Genomic DNA, 20412 nt, shown 5'->3' with positions numbered 1-20412 from the left:
TTCGTGTTGCCGTGGGCCTGAACCTCGAATTCCTTGGTGAATCCCATGGCCTCGAGCAGTTCGTCCTCCTGCAACCTGGTATTTCATGGGGAATAGTGAGTGGGAGCGCAATGGCAATTTCTGTTGTTTGTGGGAGACAAGTCCATAGCGGAAGTGTAAATTTAAGGGTGGGGAAGCGGCAAAGGAGTGCACGATCTCACTATTGATGCGGTTGTGCACATCGTGGGTTCTGGATCATGGTTTTTCTTTATAAAAAATAAAAATAAAATCAGCAGTTATGTTTTTAAAAACCGTCGTATCTCCAGCAAGTCGTGGAGATGATAGCTGTGTTGCGTGGGTTGCTGTCAAATGTTAACTTTTACAATTTATCTAGTGAGGCATGCAGGGGCAGTATGTAGAGGCACAAGTCTCTGACCAAGAGAAGCATGCTTGAAGTGGCTGGTTTAACTCTCAGACACACAGGCGTGGTACATTCATTGGGAGTGGCAAATGTTTTCTTCATACATTCGCTGGGAGGAGCAGTGTTGTGTTTCTTCAGAGGCACTGTTGTGTGTCCGTGTTGCAACAGACGCTACCAGATGGACAGAAAGAACGAGAAGCAACGAGAGGCGTAGACATGCAGCTACAAGAAGCACTCATACAACGAGAGGCGCAACAAGAGGCACAGATACGATGCTACGTGATTGCACGGACGTCAATTCTTGCTATGGTGCGACGTGAGGCACATGCACGAACAAATAGCCGTGCACTCAACTACATATGAAAAAAACCACATATGTGTTTCTGAGAAGCACCGGCCTCAGTGGTTTTACCGCAAGGTGGGATTCGACATTTATCCAGGGCATTCCGGGTTTTACAAGTGTAGGAAGAATCGTTTTTCACTTATATGTTCTGTGGCAGAGGCACAGCTATTACTTGTGTGACGAAGGAATGTACGTCGAATGTACGTGACATGAGGATTGACAATAGGCGTCTGTTACTATTTTTTCAGAATGTTTTTCAGTTAAATTTGAGAGGCATGAATGTGTTGACGGAACAGGCACGGATATGTCTGAAATAGTTGCAAGGTTGTCCCTAAGGTGTCCTATACGCTTCACAGTTACAAGCACGGCCGTCGTACTTGTCGAGGCACGGAGGTGTAGGATGGAGCCTATGCCTCTGCGATAGTCACGTCCCATATTAAGAAGGAAGCAAATCTTCATAGACCCGATACGTTGTAAGCTGGCCGTAAGGCACGGACGTGATTCTAAGGGAGGTACGGACGCGAAGGATCGTGATGCAGGCACATGAAGGTGTGCCTCTATTTTCAAGAAGCTTTCATTAGCACGTTTTCATTGCGGGAGCCATGGCCTATGAGTTCCATGTGTCTTCGAAGGCATTCGGCCTCATTAACGGACCTGAAGCCAATTTACGCACAGTCCCCATAGGAGTGGAGGCACAGAAGTGCCTCCGTGGGTGTTTTAAGTAGTTGGTGTTATTGACGGACAACCGTGCCTCTGTAGTGTTCTTCTTTGAGGGTCACGGGCGTAAGCAATGTTTTTCAAGGAGAATAAACACCTAACTACCTCTGTATTCAAAATGTTTTTCTAAAGTGTTGCAACGAACTACTTTTAATATTGTGTGTGCAATGGTTTGTTAGAACATTGTGCACTGCTTTTAGTAGAATTTTGTAATTGTTGTCCCTGCATTTCGACACTGCATCCACAAAGGTACTAGTGCATGTGTGTTACGCTAATCGTATAGCATCTGTACTGTGTTTATATTTTTTAGTTCACGCCAATATATTCTAATAATAGAAAACTCCAACATTGCATTGGAAATAAACTTGTTCAGAACATATGTAAACTGGAAGCAAACTACAAGGTTAACTGCGACACAAGCAAATCTAAATTTAGAACAAGCAAACGGTAGTCTTCAGAGAAAGCAAATCTAACGAGAAATCTAGAATGGCATGAGCAATCTTCTAGATACTTTTCTTGGCCGGGACCAACTGCTTCAGTAGTCGTAGTTGCCCCAGGACCTTGCGCGCTTCCTAGACTGCTCCTTCTCGAGTTTTGCCCAGTGGAGCCCTTCCTGGATAGTGGTGAGGCGGCTCCATATCTCGTACGCAGTGTAAGCATCTTTTGCCGCGTACTTGATGTGCCTCATGGTCAGGGGCATGCGCGCCCAGCGCTGGTTCTCTGTGTTGGTGATCTTCTTCTTCATGTCCTTGTAGTAGTCGTGGACAAGGATGCCTGAGACATCGCCAAGGGAGTCCAGAGGTTTGGTAGCTGTAGGCACCCTACATTCTTTCTAGATGTCGATGAAGTGGGCGATCTCTAGTTCGACACGGCCGAGCATCTCTATGTCACCGTCGATGGAGAAGCCAGCAAACGTGTACCGGGGTCGACGAGGAAGTTGTCGAACCTGGTGCAGTTCTTGTCGGCGGCGCTCAGTTGAAAGAGCAGCACCGAATGATCCTTGCCGATGGAGAGCTGGACGAGGGCTGGTTTCTAATCTTGACCAATGTCGTTGGTGTACTCCACATCAACTCCGACGATCTTGTGGCGCTCGAATTCGAGGTGTCGCTCGTACTGCTCGATGATGGTGGCCGCCTTGTGCAACTCGTTGGTGTGGATCACTTGCAACTTGGTGTTGCCGTGGGCCTGCACCTGGAATTCCTTGGTGAATCCCATGGCCTGGAGCAGTTTGTCCTCCTGCAACCTGATATTTCGTGGGGAACAGTGAGTGGGAGTGCAATGGCGATTTTTGTTGTTTGTGGGAGACACGTCCACAGCGGAAGTGTAAATTTAAGGGCGGGGAAGCGGCAAAGGAGTGCACGATCTCACTGTCGATGCGGTTGTGCACATCATGGGTTCTGGATCGTGGTTTTTCTTTATAAAAAATAAAAATAAAATCAGCAGTTATGTTTTTAAAAACCGTCGTATCTCCAGCAAGTCGTGGAGATGATAGTTGTGTTGCGTGGGTTATTGTCAAATGTTAACTTTTACAATTTATCTAGTGAGGCATGCATGGGCAGTATGTAGAGGCACAAGTCTCTGACCAAGAGAAGCATGCTTAAAGTGGCTGGTTTAACTCTCAGACACACAGGCGTGGTACATTCATTGGGAGTGGCAAATGTTTTGTTCATACATTCGCTGGGAGGAGCAGTGTTGTGTTTCTTTAGAGGCACTGTTGTGTGTCCGTGTTGCAACAGACGCTACCAGATGGGCAGAAAGAACGAGAAACAATGAGAGGCATAGACATGCAGCTGCAAGAAGCACTCATACAATGAGAGGCGCAACAAGAGGCACATATACGATGCTACGTGATTGCACGGACGTCAATTCATGCTATGGTGCGACGTGAGGCATGGGCACGAACAAATAGCCGTGCACTCAACTACATACGCAAAAAACCACATATGTGTTTCTGAGAAGCACCAGCCTCAGTGGTTTTACCGCAAGGTGGGATTCGACATTATCCAGGGCATTCCGGGTTTTACAAGTGTAGGAAGAATCGTTTTTCACTTATATGTTCTGTGGCAGAGGCACGGCTATTACTTATGTGACGAAGGAATGTACGTCGAATGTACGTGACGTGAGGATTGACAATAGGCGCCCGTTACTGTTTTTTTGGAATGTTTTTCAGTTAAATTTGAGAGGTATGAATGTGTTGACGGAACAGGCACGGATATGTCTGAAATAGTTGCAAGGCCGTCCCTAAGGTGTCCTATACGCTTCACAGTTACAAGCACAGTCGTCGTACTTGTCGAGGCACGGAGGTGCAGGATGGAGCCTATGCCTGTGCGATAGTCACGTCCCATATTAAGAAGGAAGCAAATCTTCATAGACCCGATACGTCGGAAGCTGGCTGTAAGGCACGGACGTGATTCTAAGGGAGGTACGGACGTGAAGGATCGTGATGCAAGCACATGAAGGTGTGCCTTTGTTTTCAAGAAGCTTTCATTAGCACGTTTTCATTGTGGGGACCATGGCCTATGAGTTCCATGTGTCTTCGAAGGCATTCGGCCTCATTAACGGACCTGGAGCCAATTTACGCACAGTCCCCATAGGAGTGGAGGCACAGAAGTGCCTCCGTGGGTGTTTTAAGTAGTTGGTGTTATTGACGGACAACCGTGCCTCTGTAGTGTTCTTCTTTGAGGGTCACGGGCGTAAGCAATGTTTTTCAAGGAGAATAAACACCTAACTACCTCTATATTGAAAATGTTTATCTAAAGTGTTGCAACGAACTACTTTTAATATTGTGTGTGCAATGGTTTGTTAGAACATTGTGCACTGCTTTTAGTAGAATTTTGTAATTGTTGTCCCTGCATTTCGACGCTGCATCCACAAAGGTACTAGTGCATGTGCGTTACGCTAATCATATAGCATCTGTACTGTGTTTATATTTTTTAGTTCACGCCAATATATTCTAATAATAGAAAACTCCAACATTGCATTGGAAATAAACTTGTTCAGAACATATGTAAACTAGAAGCAAACTACAAGGTTAACTGCGACACAAGCAAATCTAAATTTAGAACAAGCAAGCAGTAGTCTTGAGAGAAAGCAAATCTAACGAGAAATCTAGAATGGCATGAGCAATCTTCTAGATACTTTTCTTGGCCGGGACCACTTGCTTCAGTAGTCGTAGTTGCCCTAGGACCTTGCGCGCTTCCTGGACTGCTCCTTCTCGAGTTTTGCCCGGTGGAGCCCTTCCTGGATAGTGGTGAGGCGGCTCCATATCTCGTACGCAGTGTAAGCATCTTTTGCCACGTACTCGATGTGCCTCATGGTCAGGGGCATGCGCGCCCAGCGCTGGTTCTCTGCGTTGGTGATCTTCTTCTTCATGTCCTTGTAGTAGTCTTGGACAAGGATGCCTGAGACATCGCCAAGGGAGTCCAGAGGCTTGGTAGCTGTAGGCACCCTACATTCTTTCTGGATGTCGACAAAGTGGGCGATCTCCAGTTCGACGCGGCCGAGCATCTCTATGTCGCTGTCGATGGAGAAGCCAGCAAACGTGTACTGGGGTCGACGAGGAAGTTGTCGAACCTGGTGCAGTTCTTGTCGGCGGCGCTCAGTTGAAAGAGCAGCACCGAATGATCCTTGCCGATGGAGAGCTGGACGAGGGCTGGTTTCTAATCTTGACCAACGTCGTTGGTGTACTCCACATCAACTCCGACGATCTTGTGGCGCTCGAATTCGAGGTGTTGCTCGTACTGCTCGATGATGGTGGCTGCCTTGTGCAACTCGTTGGTGTGGATCACTTGCAACTTGGTGTTGCCGTGGGCCTGCACCTCGAATTCCTTGGTGAATCCCATGGCCTGGAGCAGTTCGTCCTCCTGCAACCTGGTATTTCGTGGGGAACAGTGAGTGGGAGCGCAATGGCGATTTATGTTGTTTGTGGAAGACAAGTCCACGGCGGAAGTCTAAATTTAAGGGAGGGGAAGCGGCAAAGGAGTGCACGATCTCACTGTCGATGCGGTTGTGCACATCGTGGGTTCTGGATCGTGGTTTTGTCTCCCTGACGGTGTGGTTGTGCACATCCTGGGTTTTTGATCGTGGTTTTTCTTTATAAAATAAAATAAAATCAGCAGTTATGTTTTGAACAACCATCGAATCTCCAGCAAGTCTGGGAGATGATTGTTGTCTTGCGTGGTTTGCTGTCAAATGTTAACTTTTACGGTTTATCTTGTGCGCAAGTCTCTAACCAAGTGAGGCATGCTTGAAGTGGCTGTTTTAACTCTCAGACACACGGGCGTGATACATTCACTAGTCGTGGCAATTATTTTCAGTGATACATTCAGTTTGCTATCAAATGTTAACTTTTTGCACTCTCGTTGTATAAGTGATGTGCTTTATCAAAGGCACTGTTGCGTATCTGTGTTGCAACTGAAGCTAGGAGATGGGCAGAAAGAACAAGAAGCAACGAGGGGCGTGGACATGCAGCTGCAAGAAGCACAACAAGATGCGCAGCTAGAGGCACATATACGATGCTACGTGAGGTACGGAGATGAAGTTACGTGATTACACGGATGTCAAATCATTGCTATGGTGCTACGTGAGGCACGGGCACGAACAAATAGCCGTGCACTCAACTACATGCGCAAAAAGCCACATATGTGTTTCTGGGAAGCGCCGGTCTCCATGGTTTTAGCGCAAGGTGGGATTCGACATTTATCCAGGGCATTCTGGGTTTTACAAGTGTAGCAAGAATCGTTTTACACTTATATGTTATTCGGTGACGAAGGAATAAATGTCGAATGTACGTGACGTGAGGATTGACAATAGGCGTCCGTTACTGTTTTCCGGAATGTTTTTCAATTAACTGTGAGAGGCATGAATGTGCCGACGGAACAGGCACGCTCATGTCCGAAATAGTTGCAAGTATGAGATGGGCACAAACAACATGAAGAAACGAGGGGCGTGGGCAAGCAGCTATGAAACGCACTTATACAGCGAGAAGCACAGCTAGAGGCACATGTACGATTCTACGTGAGGCATGGACATGAAGCTATGTGATTGCATGGATGTCAATCTGTGCCCGTGTTCTGTCAAGTGTTTTAAGTGACAGTTTGTAAAGGCATGGATGTTTAAGGTGACTGAGCCATAGGGGAAGGCGCTAGGTTTTTAGGAGGTGTATGCTTGAGCTAATCGCAACAAACTACTTTGCATGACGCTATTATGCGGAGCACCATAGTGAAAATTATGTATACTACTCACGTGGGGAGATAGTAACGTCACTAAACTATTCTGAAACATACTTCACCACAGCCATTCATTCTCCATTATTAGTCAGCGAATCCTTTTATTATTATCAGAGATAAATAAAGTAACCCACGTAAGAGTTTCACCTTCTTTGACAAGAAATTTTCACCACCATCTTTTTGGACATAATTATATGCTCAGTTACATACCATGACATAACTAAATAACAAAACTGGTGTGTACAGCCTGTTCAAAAAACAGACATAAACTACTGAACTAGGGAGTATAGCCACGGGCAACACTCTATCAGGAAAGTCGTTGATTATCATCCGTAGCAATTTCATGTTTCCCAGTGTTGGCCACCGCTTTTCAATTGTGACAAGGACAATTGAACCAACCCTTAGCTGAGCTTCCCGGGCAAAATCTGAAAAACCTGTCACCTCCATTCTGCCGTCGGTTCGTATGGAGTACGTTGTCCTCATGTCTATTGCATCATACATCTCTGTTAGGATAATTCCACCGTTTTAAGGTAGATATCCCAGGTTCATCTTTAGAAGCCTCACAACGGCAGACGGGATTTTCTGCAGATTGTACCGATATTACTAGATAAAATCAATGTACAAGGACATAAAACATCGAAAATAGCAAACAAAACCATGGCAGTGGATCAAAACAAATATTCAATGACTAACCGGGCGACCATTTATGACATTGGTGACGTTTAGACGCTGCACAAAGGGTACGGTGGGGAAGTCGTCAGACTCAAACACATAGTATATCATCTGTCCAAATTGTCTGTATGAGAGGTTTACGCCTCGACCAAACACTGTTTTCCCAATGTACTCCCTTTCCGAGTCATTTAGAAAATCAGGAGCTGCATGAAAAAAACTAACTCATTTTCAAACAAATTTGTTTAAACAGGTGAACTCGGTATTTAAGTTTAAAAGGAATGGTTAAATTCAATGCGTGTGATCAAGTTGGGATGATAATCAACAAAATTGCATAAAACATTTTCGAAATAACTTTGACTGTAAGCATGACACTCATTTAGTGGACAGGGGTAGGAGCACCAAAGTATGCTGATAAACGTAATTGATAAAACAGGATGGAAGTTGGTGCACTTACCTAGTGATGGTTTGGGAAGGGGCTTGTGACCTCCTCGAGAATCACTGAGTCTCTGATCTATCTCAATGGACAGACTCCCAGTATCCAGGTTTATGATGATTATATCTCAATAACAAAGATCATTGTCACTAATTAACTTTTCCCAGCCAGGTCCATGAATCTTTGACCGGTTAAGTTCATTGGTGATGCAGATCTCATATGATAGATCGTCATTGGTGATCAGTACTGGATTCCTTTGCTTTCCTTCTTCTTGAAATGCTTGTTGTTTCCACTGATAGATTGAAGAAGTGACTTGCTGCCTGCAATAGCATGGCACATACTACGCAAGAAAAAAAATCAAACCGGCAAGAAGGAATCCTTGAATACTGACATGTATAACCAAGATAGATAGCGCTTATCATATATGTACCAATTCTCTTCAACGGGTTGCTATTTGATAAAATAAGGTACATCAAAAATTGAAGACGTATCATCAAATGCTTAAATGTAGGCATTCCATTACAATAATATGCTAGAAACTTTTATTTCCTTGATCAGAAAGATACACTAGTTGGTAGTAAGTGATGGGCAGCATGGGGTGGCAAACATTTCTCCTTACCAGGCATGTCTTGAAGCATCAAGGAAGATGCACTGTTATCGCGCTGTGAAAAACGCCTGACTCCAATCCAGGGCAGCGGAAGTTGTTACATATATCACAACACATAGTTTCCCCTGGAATACGTTGCAAAAGAACGGTTATATCAAATCCTCAACACAAGGCAAATTTTATTATCTTGAAAAACTATTCGTCTAAACCGCCAATTTTACATAAATAGTCATTCGCAAGCTAGATATGGGATATGTAATAACAGAAGAAGAACAATAGATATGGGATATGTAATAACAGAGGAAACATGAATTTAATTAAATTAGTATTTTATTTTCCAAAAATGGTTGCTTAATCCATCACAATTCAGTATTGACTATTTTTAGAGCAGTTCACAATCTTTATTGTCAATGTCAATCAATGAAAGGATTTTTGCTGCTTGGTTTTAAAAGCAGCTTTAGCAAATGTGTATTTCAAGACAAGGTGGGCAAAAAGGAAAAACAATAGTCTATCATCAGGCGACTCAAAAGGAGTGTTTGTAACTTTAAAATTATATATAAATTCGTCGGAGCTGCACCCAGCAACAACGTCATCCGCAACCATAGGCCACCGCCGCCGATGCCCAACCACCGGAACATGTGTGGCTAGGTGGTACTTGAAACGGATGATCCATCAATGTTAACCTTGTCTCCAGCGTGTAGGACCCAAAACGCTATCATCAGGCACAGACGTCGACTCCCAGTCAACAACACCCCAAACGCCGATCTCCAGCACACTGTGACCGGTTAAGCAATAGAGCTCAGCATCTGGCCACTCCCTTGGACTTCCGGCCACCGCTGTTGTTTGCAAGACCTAACTGGCTTCAATTTAAACTACCAACCTCCCTCGGCGAAGTTCATCGCTCACCTGGGACTTGGACACCGCAGGTCTCTGCAGCTCGTAGTGTTCTCAAGCACAAACACCGACTCCCAATCAACCTCACCTCTAAGAGGCACGGGTCGTGTACAGGTTCGGCCTCGTACTACGCAGATTTGGTTTAGATCACAACGATTTTCCAGGCAATTCCTAGCATAACAGTGTAGATGTGTCACTTTCAAACACAGAGAGACGAAACCAACAGAAAAATTCACATACAAGTTAAGAGAAAATGGACTAACCCTAGATCTAGAAGGAGAATCGAGAGAGAAGAGACAATGAACTCTACAGTGGCTGAGTGGGAGGGGGCGGTCTGGGTTGGCACAAAACAGAACAGACACTTATAATACGCGCCTGCTCACTGACATGGGGCTACTGTACAGCGGCAAAGACAACACTATTGGCTTATTAGGAGCATAGAGGCACGCACGGACGGCCCCAACACGCACGAACTTACATGCAAATAAGGCACGTTCATGACGCACGACTATGCTTCTGTTTTCCGAAGTGTTTTTCTCTAGCACGGTCTCTCGGAGGGGCAGGGACGTGAAGCCACGGTGCGCATCATCATGTAAGGATGAGAATGAGATGCACGGAAAGGCCTCTGTATTCTAAATGTTCTCAGTGACGTGTTCATTGACAGACGCGCGGTCTTTAAACAGTTGGCACACGGTTGTACATGCGCACGATGCACAGATGTCTTTTGTGTTCTCCTGGTTGTTTTTGCTTGACACGGCCACTCCGAAGGACAGGGGAGTGAAGCCACGGTGCGCACGGTTCTCCGAGGAGAAAATGCACTGAAGTGCCTCTGTTCTCGTAACATTTTTATCTGCTTGTTCACCGAGAGAGGCACGGGTGTATGTTCAAATGACGCAATACCGTGCTAGTGTTTTCCGAATTGTTCATTTCTGACACGACCTCTCGGAGGCACACAGTGCCTGCAATTAAAAGGGGCACGTAATCTTTTGCTTTGACGAATTATTCGGATGCATGAGTTTTGTTCAATATGATAATGAGAATGGAAACCCAGTATCTAAAAAGTGATTGGAGGTTTGTTGTTGACCTTGAGTCATTATCACAACATTCCAAATGTTTTCAATGACGCGTTCACACGGACGTATGATTTTCACAACCTCTCGATGCCCGTTCGTTTCCTGTGGGGTGCACGGATGTCCTTCGGAGAGGCGCGGTTGCAGCAGTTGTAGGTTTGCAGTTGAGGCATGTTGCTTTTAAAAGACAGAATTTCATGGCAAATAACTGAGGTAAACAAGAGGATACTAGTTTGATTTTTGAGCAACTGTGTGAGATGATTTCTTTTATATTGGGTCCAGAAACATATGATCGATATTGAAAACAGAAAGCATAAACGTTTACATTCCTAATTTTAAAAATATGAGTTTACTGCCTCAACAAAAAAAAGCTTACAGACAATACGGTGTAGAAATGAGTGAGAATTGTTTGACCATGTTTACACAATGCACTCATTGAATATAGCAAGTACATCTCTCCAGACCTGTTTTCAGCATCCACAGTTGAATGGATCTGGCAAATCCAGATATTCAACACCTGTGTTTTTTAAATCCATGTGCATATGCTTGCAAGTTGTTGTTAATTTAAGCTTGGCACAATTAGAAGCCCTTTTATCCATCTGAAGTGCCTCTTCTTACCCTTTGTAAAATTCACGAGTGAAATCTCTGCGCAGGCCAAACTTAAGCCTGATTGTCAGTAGCATCCTAGCATTGAGAACAAAGAATGTCACAAATGCAGTGTTTGCATCTGTGACTTCATAGTCTTCCAATGTTAATGTCCTCAAACAAATGTCGTGATTGTTGAGAAACACCAACTGCTTTTGGCGACATTCATTTGTTATACCTATTTGATCCCATCCTCCCCCCTAAACACACATGAAGAGCAAACTGAGCAGGTAGTGCTAGTATATTATGTATATTGTGCGTGGCTTTCAACGTGTGTGAAACCATCACCTCTATAAACAAGTTTTGCAAGCATTGAAAGCATCACAGCAAGTCAACAATCTCATCTAGATTAAAGCATGTCTGTGAGATAAACAAGGTCTTGACAGAATCCAGCACCGCGTGTAGGCTACTTATGCAGAGACCCTTCATTGAGCACATAACGAGATATTATTAGCTCATGGACATGAATCTCAAGTGCTATTGAATAACACAGATCAAAGTAACATGCAGAGGTAGTACCTGAATAACTATAGAACCAATGACGATATTTGTTTCATTGGGAAATTCAGAAAATTTTCCCAGTGTGTCCAACACAGGCGCGGACACAACTGTTATTTGTAGTTGTGCATCTACAGAATCATGTGGCTGTCTCCGGAGGCAAGGCGCATCCTCAATTATCACTTTTCCTCCGTCGGAACGAATGCCAATGCTTACAAGCCCAGCTGAGTTTATTCGTAGACAGCTGAATTTCTTGTTGCAAACAAGCAGCGGGCACTACAGGGTAGGGCAACCATGGTGGATGAACTTCCGCAAGGATATATCCGATATATAAACCTCCACCAGTGAAAGTCTCCTGAGCAGTGGGAGGCAAAGTGAGGGAGTTCCGGACTAGGGGGTGTCCGGATAGCCGAACTATCATCATCGGCCGGACTCCAAGACTATGAAGATACAAGATTGAAGACTTCGTCCTGTGTCCGGATGGGACTTTCCTTGGCGTGGAAGGCAAGCTTGGCGATACGGATATGTAGATCTCCTACCATTGTAACCGACTCTGTGTAACCCTAGCCCTCTCCGGTGTCTATATAAACCGGATGGTTTTAGTCCATAGGACGAACAACAATCATACCATAGGCTAGCTTCTAGGGTTTAGCCTCCTTGATCTCATGGTAGATCTACTCTTGTAACCCACATCATCAATATTAATCAAGCAGGACGTAGGGTTTTACCTCCATCAAGAGGGCCCGAACCTGGGTAAAAACATCGTGTCCCTCGTCTCCTGTTACCATCCGCCTAGACGCACAGTTCTGGACCCCCTACCCGAGATCCGCCGGTTTTGACATCGACATTGGTGCTTTCATTGAGAGTTCCTCTGTGTCGTCACCGATAGGCTCGATGGCTTCTTCGATCATCAACAACGATGCAGTCCAGGGTGAGACCTTCCTCCCCGGACAGATCTTCGTATTCGGCGGCTTCGCACTGCGGGCCAATTCGCTTGGCCAGCTGGAGCAGATCGAAGGCTACGCCCCTGGCCGTCAGGTCAGATTTGGAAGTTTGAACTTCACGGCTGACATCCGCGGGGACTTGATCCTCGACGGATTCGAGCCACAGCCGAGCGTGCCGTACTGTCACGATGGGCATGATTTAGCTCTGCAGCCGGACAGTACCCTGGAGGCCGCACTCGAACCCGCTCCGATCTTCGACTCGGAGCCGGCTGCGCAGACCAAGGATGGATGGCTAGACACCACCTCGGGGGCTGCAACCTCTACGGCGATAGAGCCGAACACCGATCTTGTCCCCCATGAAGCTCGTGACTCCGAGGTGCCGGACTCCGGACCTCCCGCGCCCCCTCCAGTCGAATCCGATTGGGCGCCGATCATGGAGTTCACCGCGGCGGACATCTTTCAACACTCACCTTTTGGCGACATCTTGAGTTCGCTAAAGTACCTCTCGTTATCAGGAGAGGCCTGGCCGGACTGCGGCCAGGACGGTTGGGATGCGGACGACGAAGAAATTCAGAGCCCACCCACCACCCACTTGGTAGCCACTGTCGACGATCTAACCGACATGCTAGATTACGACTCTGAGGACATCGACGGTATGGACGACGATGCCGGAGACGACCAAGAACCAGCGCCCACCGGGCACTGGAAAGCCACCTCTTCATACGACATATACATGGTGGATATCCCAAAGGATGGGAACGGCGAAGGAATAGTGGAGGATGACCCCTCCAAAAAACAGCCCAAGCGCCGGCGTCAGCGGCGCCGCTCTAAATCCCGCCATAGCAAGAATGAGGATTCCGGCACCGGAGACAATAATACACCGGATAGCGCCGAAGACAACCCACTCCAGCAAGATCCAGCACAGGAGGAGGGGGACGCCAGCCCTCATGAGAGAGGCGGCCGAAGAAGAGGTAGAGGACTATATGCCTCCCTCCAGAGACGAGGCAAGCCTCGACAACGACGAATTCGTCGTACCTGAGAATCCCGTCGAACAGGAGCGTTTCAAACGCAGGCTTATGGCCACGGCAAACAGCCTCAAGAAAAAGCAGCAGCAGCTTAGAGCTGATCAAGATCTGCTAGCCGACAGATGGACCGAAGTCCTCGCGGCCGAAGAGCATGAACTCGAACGCCCCTCCAAAAGCTACCCCAAACGTAAGCTGCTCCCCCGATTAGAGGTGGAGGCATATGATCCCGCTTCACCAGGAGACAATACGGCTGATCGACCACCCCGTGGTCGCGACAGAGAGGCCTCAAGGCCCTTCACTAGACCCGTACCCCGGCATCGCTCGAAAAGCACAAGGCCACAGGGGAACACTCCGGACCTGCGAGACATATTGGAGGATAAGGCAAGACAATCAAGATCGATCTATGGATCACGTGGGCGCCCCACGATACGTGACGATCACCGTCACCCCGGACACAGTAAGTCCGGCCGGGCCGAACACAACAGACAAAGCTCTTTTGAGCTCCGTCGCGATATCGCCCAGTACAGAGGCGCCGCACACCCACTGTGCTTCACAGATGAGGTAATGGATCATCAAATCCTAGAAGGGTTTAAACCCGTCAATATTGAATCTTATGATGGCACAACAGACCCCGCGGTCTGGATCGAGGACTATCTCCTCCACATCCACATGGCCCGCGGAGACGATCTCCACGCCATCAAATATCTCCCACTCAAACTTAAAGGACCAGCCCGGCACTGGCTTAACAGCTTGCCAGCAGAGTCAATCGGGAGTTGGGAGGACCTGGAAGCCGCATTCCTCGATAACTTCCAAGGCACGTACGTGCGACCACCAGATGCAGATGACCTAAGCCACATAATTCAGCAGCCAGACGAATCGGCCAGACAATTCTGGACACGGTTCTTAACCAAGAAAAACCAAATCGTCGACTGTCCGGATGCCGAGGCCCTCGCGGCCTTCAAGCATAACATCCGCGACGAGTGGCTTGCCCGGCACCTGGGACAGGAAAAGCCGAAATCCATGGCAGCCCTTACATCACTCATGACCCGCTTCTGTGCGGGTGAGGACAGCTGGCTAGCACGCAGCAACAACCTCAACAAAAATTCTGGCAGTCCGGATATCAAGGACCGTAGTGGCAGGTCGCGTCGCTACAAAAACAAACGCCGCATTAACGGCGATAATAGTGAGGATACGGCAGTCAATGCCGGATTCAGAGGCTCTAAACCCGGTCAACGGAAAAAGCCATTCAAAAGAACAACTCAGGGTCCGTCCAATTTGGACCGAATTCTCGACCGCTTGTGCCAGATACATGGCACCCCTGAAAAGCCAGCTAACCACACCAATAGGGACTGTTGGGTGTTCAAGCAGGCAGGCAAGTTAATTGCCGAAAACAGCGACAAGGGGCTACATAGCGACGACGAGGAAGAGACCCGACCGCCGAACAATAGAGGACAGAAGGGTTTCCCCCCACAGGTGCGGACGGTGAACATGATATATGCCACGCACATACCCAAAAGGGAGCGGAAGCGTGCACTCAGGGATGTATACGCGATGGAGCCAGTTGCCCCGAAGTTCAATCCATGGTCCTCTTGCCCGATCACCTTTGACCGAAGGGACCACCCCACCAGCATTCGCCATGGTGGGTTCGCCGCATTGGTTCTAGACCCAATCGTCGATGGATTTCATCTCACCAGAGTCCTGATGGACGGCGGTAGCAGCCTAAACCTGCTTTATCAGGACACGGTGCGCAAAATGGGCATAGACCCCTCAAGGATTAAACCTACCAAGACGACCTTTAAAGGCGTCATACCAGGTGTAGAAGCCAATTGTACAGGCTCAGTTACACTGTAAGTGGTCTTCGGATCCCCGGATAACTTCCCAAGCGAGGAGTTAATCTTCGACATAGTCCCGTTCCGCAGCGGCTATCATGCCTTGCTCGGACGTACCGCGTTCGCAAAGTTCAACGCGGTGCCGCACTACGCATACCTCAAGCTCAAGATGCCAGGCCCTAGAGGAGTCATCACGGTCAACGGAAACACTGAACGCTCCCTCCGAATGGAGGAACATACAGCGGCTCTCGCGGTAGAAGTACAAAGCAGCCTTTTAAGGCAATTCTCGAGTCCGGCTACTAAGCGGCCGGACACATCTAAGCGTGCCCGGGGTGACCTACAACACGACCACCTGGCGCGTTCCGAGCACGCGTAGCAGTGCGGCCCCAACCCCAGCCCCTGTAAAACATTAAGACAGACCCTTCGCGTACTCCATTACGCTCTGAAGATACCATGGGCATGGGGCAAGGGGCTCGACCACGATAAGCCCAAACTGCGGCTCAACCGCACCAGGGGCTCTTAAGTGTGTCGTTTCTTTTTCTTTTCCTTTTATTTTTTACCCACAGGACTCCGTTCGTCAGAGGCCCTGTCCGGCAGCAGACATGCCGAACCCATGATACAACAGCCAGGGAAGGAGAAAGGCTACAACGAAAATCTAGGTGGTCTCCATTATGAGCATTAAATCTGTTTTATGCATTATTCCGTAGCCTACCCCTGGAGGGGGACATGTTAAACAGTCCCATCCCTTGCTTACCGCACCACTTGTATCGTCCTGCACTTACAACAGTTTTTATTTGAATAAAGCAATGCAGCACATTTTTGCTTCTAATTGCATTTCTTTCTTACACATATGTTCATCTATGACATGTTGCATCCGTACGTTTTGGTACGGCTAAATACACCAGGGGCTTATGTTTCCCGCGTTATGGTGTGATAAGTCCGAACACTTTCACAAGTGCGGCACCCCGAACTTATAGCATTATATGCATCGGCTCCGAATCATGTTCTTGGGTCAATAGTTGGGTTTGCCCGGCTCCCATGTTTTGGTACCTTACGTTCCGTTTTATCGGCTAAGGTAGCACTGGGAGAACCACTGCGATTGCGCCCCAGTTGAGCTGGGTTAACGCCTCAGTGGAGAAAGCTAAAACTGACCGTCATGATGAGGCGAGAGCTGGTCGCTGTTCGAGAGGTTCTTTGCGAGTCCCTAAAGACTTATGCCGCTTCGAGCGAGGAGCCAGATTCTGTCCGGTCAAGGCGTGGATAGCGCCCCAAATTCGGCCTTCCGAAAACTAGGGGCTTCGCCGAAATTTAAAATTATAGAATTCTATGGCTAAGTGAGAGTGTTCAAGCATTATAAGTCCGGTTGCCTTGTTCGTTGTGTCGAGCGCCTCCCTAGATGGACCCAAAAATGGGAACAAGAGCGCTCGAGTTTATCCCGAACACCCCAGCACTCGTGGCATGGGGGCTGAAGCCGACGACTTGCCATCTCTCAGATTTGATAAACAGCCGCACAGAAGGTAATATTTTAAATTAACAAGCGTTGCTTAGCGCATATGAACCAAGTTTTCAGCGCACAGGATAACAAAATGCGAGTCTACTCAAATATTACATCTTTGGAGCACTCACCCGCAATAATGCGGGCGCCCTTCAGCACACTCCTATAATACATCTCGGGCGTGCGATGCTCCTTGCCCTCTGGTGGGGGGTCCGTCACAAGCTTCTGGGCATCCATCTTGCCCCAGTGCACCTTTGCGCGGGCAAGGGCCCGACGCGCACCCTCGATACAGGCGGAGTGCTTGATAACTTCAACCCACGGGCACGCGTCCACCAGCCGCCGCACCAGGCCGAAGTAGCTCCCAGGCATAGCCTCCTTAGGCCACAACCGAACTATGAGGCCCTTCATGGCCTGTTCGGCCGCCTTGTGGAGCTCAACCAGCTGCTTCAGCTGGTCGCTCAGGGGCACCGGATGTCCGGCCTCAGCATACTGAGACCAGAAGACTTTCTCCGTTGAGCTCCCCTCCTCGGCCCGGTAGAATGCGGCAGCATCGGACACGCTGCGGGGAAGATCTGCGAACGCCCTTGGAGAGCTCCGAATTCGGGTAAGCAACAGGTAATTAACACTCACATGCTTACTTTGCATGAAAAATGCCTTACCCGCTGCTATTTTCTTCACCACCTCTATCTCCTGGAGGGCCTTGTAGGCTTCAGCCTTAGCGGCTTTGGCACTCTCAAGAGCCATTGCAAGCTCAGACTCTCGAGTCTTCAAGTCATGCTCCAGGCTCTCGTGTTTCTTCACGAGATCCTGGAGCTCTTGCTGTACCTCCGCCACCCACGCCTCCTGTTTCTCTCGCTCGGTGCGCTCCGCAGCCGCATTGCGATCCGCCACGGCCACCGCCTCCTTCAGGGTCGCCACCTCGTCAGTGGCCCCTGCAATACCCCGGTTATCCTTGGTCATTTTTTTTGCAACCAAATCCTTTTCTGTAAGGTACAATTTTCATAAGGTATTACTCACCTTCTTTTTCCTCGAGCTGCTTCTTGGCATGGCCGAGCTCGTTCTCGGGCCGCTCGAGGTTTTCCTTCAAAGTTTCAACCTCCGCAGTCAGTGCGGCAGAGCTCAGTAGCATAGCCTGCAATCCCATATTGACATATTTTCATGACTCCTGCGTTTATCTTTCTAAAGATCTTCAGTCCGGCTTTTCTTTCCGAACACCGAACCGAGCATCAGGGGCTACTGTCTATGTGATACCATTTTACATATATTGAAATTCTTACCTCAAAGCCTGTTAGAAGGCTGCAGCAGGCTTCGGTCAGCCCGCTCTTAGCGAGCTAAACCTTCTGAATCACCGCACTCATAATAGTGCGGTGTTCCTCTTAAATGGAGGCGCCGTTGAGCGCCTCCAGCAAATTATCCGGCACCTCCAGTTGGACGGAGGCAGCCGGCGTCGCGGTCTTGCCCTTCTTACGAAGGGGTCGCCCGCCGGACTCCGGAGCCACTATGGGTTCCGGGGCTGAGTCCGGTGCAAAGTCTGAGAGGTTGTCCTGCGACACCTCCGGGGCCCTCTCCTCCTGGTGGGTCCCTTCGTGGGATCCCACCTCGGCATCATCCGCATCACGGGGGGTGGAGGCAGTCGGAAGAGAATCCATATCCGATGCCCTTAAGGACCCGCTCGACGAAGTGGGGAGATCATCCTTAGGCGGACTGCAGGGTTGTATGCGGCATTAGAAAGACATAATGTGACGGCAAACGAAAACCTTGAAGTTATTCGGGAGTTCGGATACTTACGATCTCGCCAGAGGCTTGGCCCTTGGAGGCCAGTCCTCGTCGTCGTCACTGGCGTTGGCGGAACAGTCCGGGGGAAGAGTTTTTCCCCTCTTGGACCCTTCGGCCTCCCTTGTTGGGAAGGCCTTCCTTTTCTTTCCTCCCCCCGCTGGGGGAGAGGCTTTATTCTTCTCCTCCTCGCCTTGGTGGGAGGAGTCGGTCTCGGATTCATCGTCCGATAGCACCTGAAAATGGGAACTCTTCCGAGTCCCCGTGGCCTTCTTCTCCGGCACCACATGGGGTGCCGGAGCCAGCAGCCCCGTTAGGCGGGCGTCAGCTGGGTCCTCTGGCAGTGGGGCGGACAGATAGCCTGTGCGGCCTTCTTCAGCCAGCCCTGTCAAAGGAAAGGGAGTTTAGATCCCGCATAGAGTTAAACTATGAATAACAAGCGTCCCATAAAGGACAATATCACTTACCTCGCCAGCTGGACGCTGCGAGCTGAATCCGCGATCTTCGGTAGCGGATGCAGGAGCCTCGACGCCCTTGAACAGCACCTTCCAGACCTCTTCGTACGTAGTGTCGAAGAGCCCATTCAAAGTCTGGTGCTGCGCCGGATCGAACTCCCACATATTGAAGCCCCGTCGTTGGCACGGGAGAATCTGGCGGATGAGCATGACCTGGACTACGTTGACAAGCTTGAGCTTCTTGTCCACCAGCTTTTGGACGCAGGTTTGGAGTCCGGTCAGCTCCTCCGAACCGCCCCAAATCCGGCCGCTCTCTTTCCAGGAGGTGAGCCATGTGGGGATGCCGGATCTGAATTCGGGGGCCGCTGCCCATTCGGGATCATGCGGCTCGGTGATGTAGAACCACCCCGATTGCCACCCCTTGATGGTTTCCACAAAGGTGCCCTCCAGTCACGTAACGTGGGACATCCTGCCCACCATGGCGCCTCTGCACTCCGCTTGGCTGCCCTTCACAACCTTTGGCTTGACACTGAAGGTCTTGAGCCACAAGCCGAAGTGGGGCTGGATGCAGAGGAAGGCCTCACACACGACGATAAACGCCGAGATGTTGAGAATAAAATTTGGGGCCAGATCATGGAAATCTAGGCCGTAGTAGAACATGAGCCCCCGGACAAAGGGATGAAGTGGGAAGCCCAGTCCACGGAGGAAATGGGGAAGGAATACTACCCTCTCATGGGGCCTAGGGGTGGGGATGAGCTCTCCCTCTTCGGGGAGCCGATGCGTGATGTCGCTGGACAAGTATCCGGCACTGCGCAGCTTCTGGATATGCCCCTCCGTGACAGAGGAGGCCATCCACTTGCCTCCTGCTCCGGACATATTTGGAGAAGGTTGAGGTGAGATGTGCGGGCTTGGGCGCTAGAGCTCGAGTTCACAGAGATGGATAAGCCAAGGAGGAAGAAGGCACAGGTAAAAGGGTTGGATCTTTATCCCCTTATATGGGCGGACAGAAACACGCGTCCCCACCGGCCTGGTAAAACTCGCTTATCCCCCAAGCGTCGCGATTGATGGCGCAGTTGGGTTACCCACGTCCGTATTGATGGGAATCCCGGAATAAGGGGAACACGATCTCTGCTTCGACAAGACGTGCCAAGGAAACCGCCTCACTAAACGCGCTGAGATGGAACAATAAAAACAATTTGAAGGCTTGGTAGTGGTGTGACATTACGCCACAAAATACGTTAGTATATTGAACTTGTGTAATATTATTCTCTCTACGGTTGTATGTGGAATTTATTTTGCAGAGCCGTACACTATCCTGGTGTTCACAATCTTCTATAAATTATTCAGAGGAGGAACCCGCCTTCCAATGCCGATGACAATATGC

This window comes from Triticum aestivum, chromosome 1B (genome assembly GCF_018294505.1).
Source record: "Triticum aestivum cultivar Chinese Spring chromosome 1B, IWGSC CS RefSeq v2.1, whole genome shotgun sequence".
NCBI classification, from domain to species: Eukaryota; Viridiplantae; Streptophyta; class Magnoliopsida; order Poales; family Poaceae; genus Triticum; species Triticum aestivum.
Note: the sequence above shows the minus strand (reverse complement) of the source record.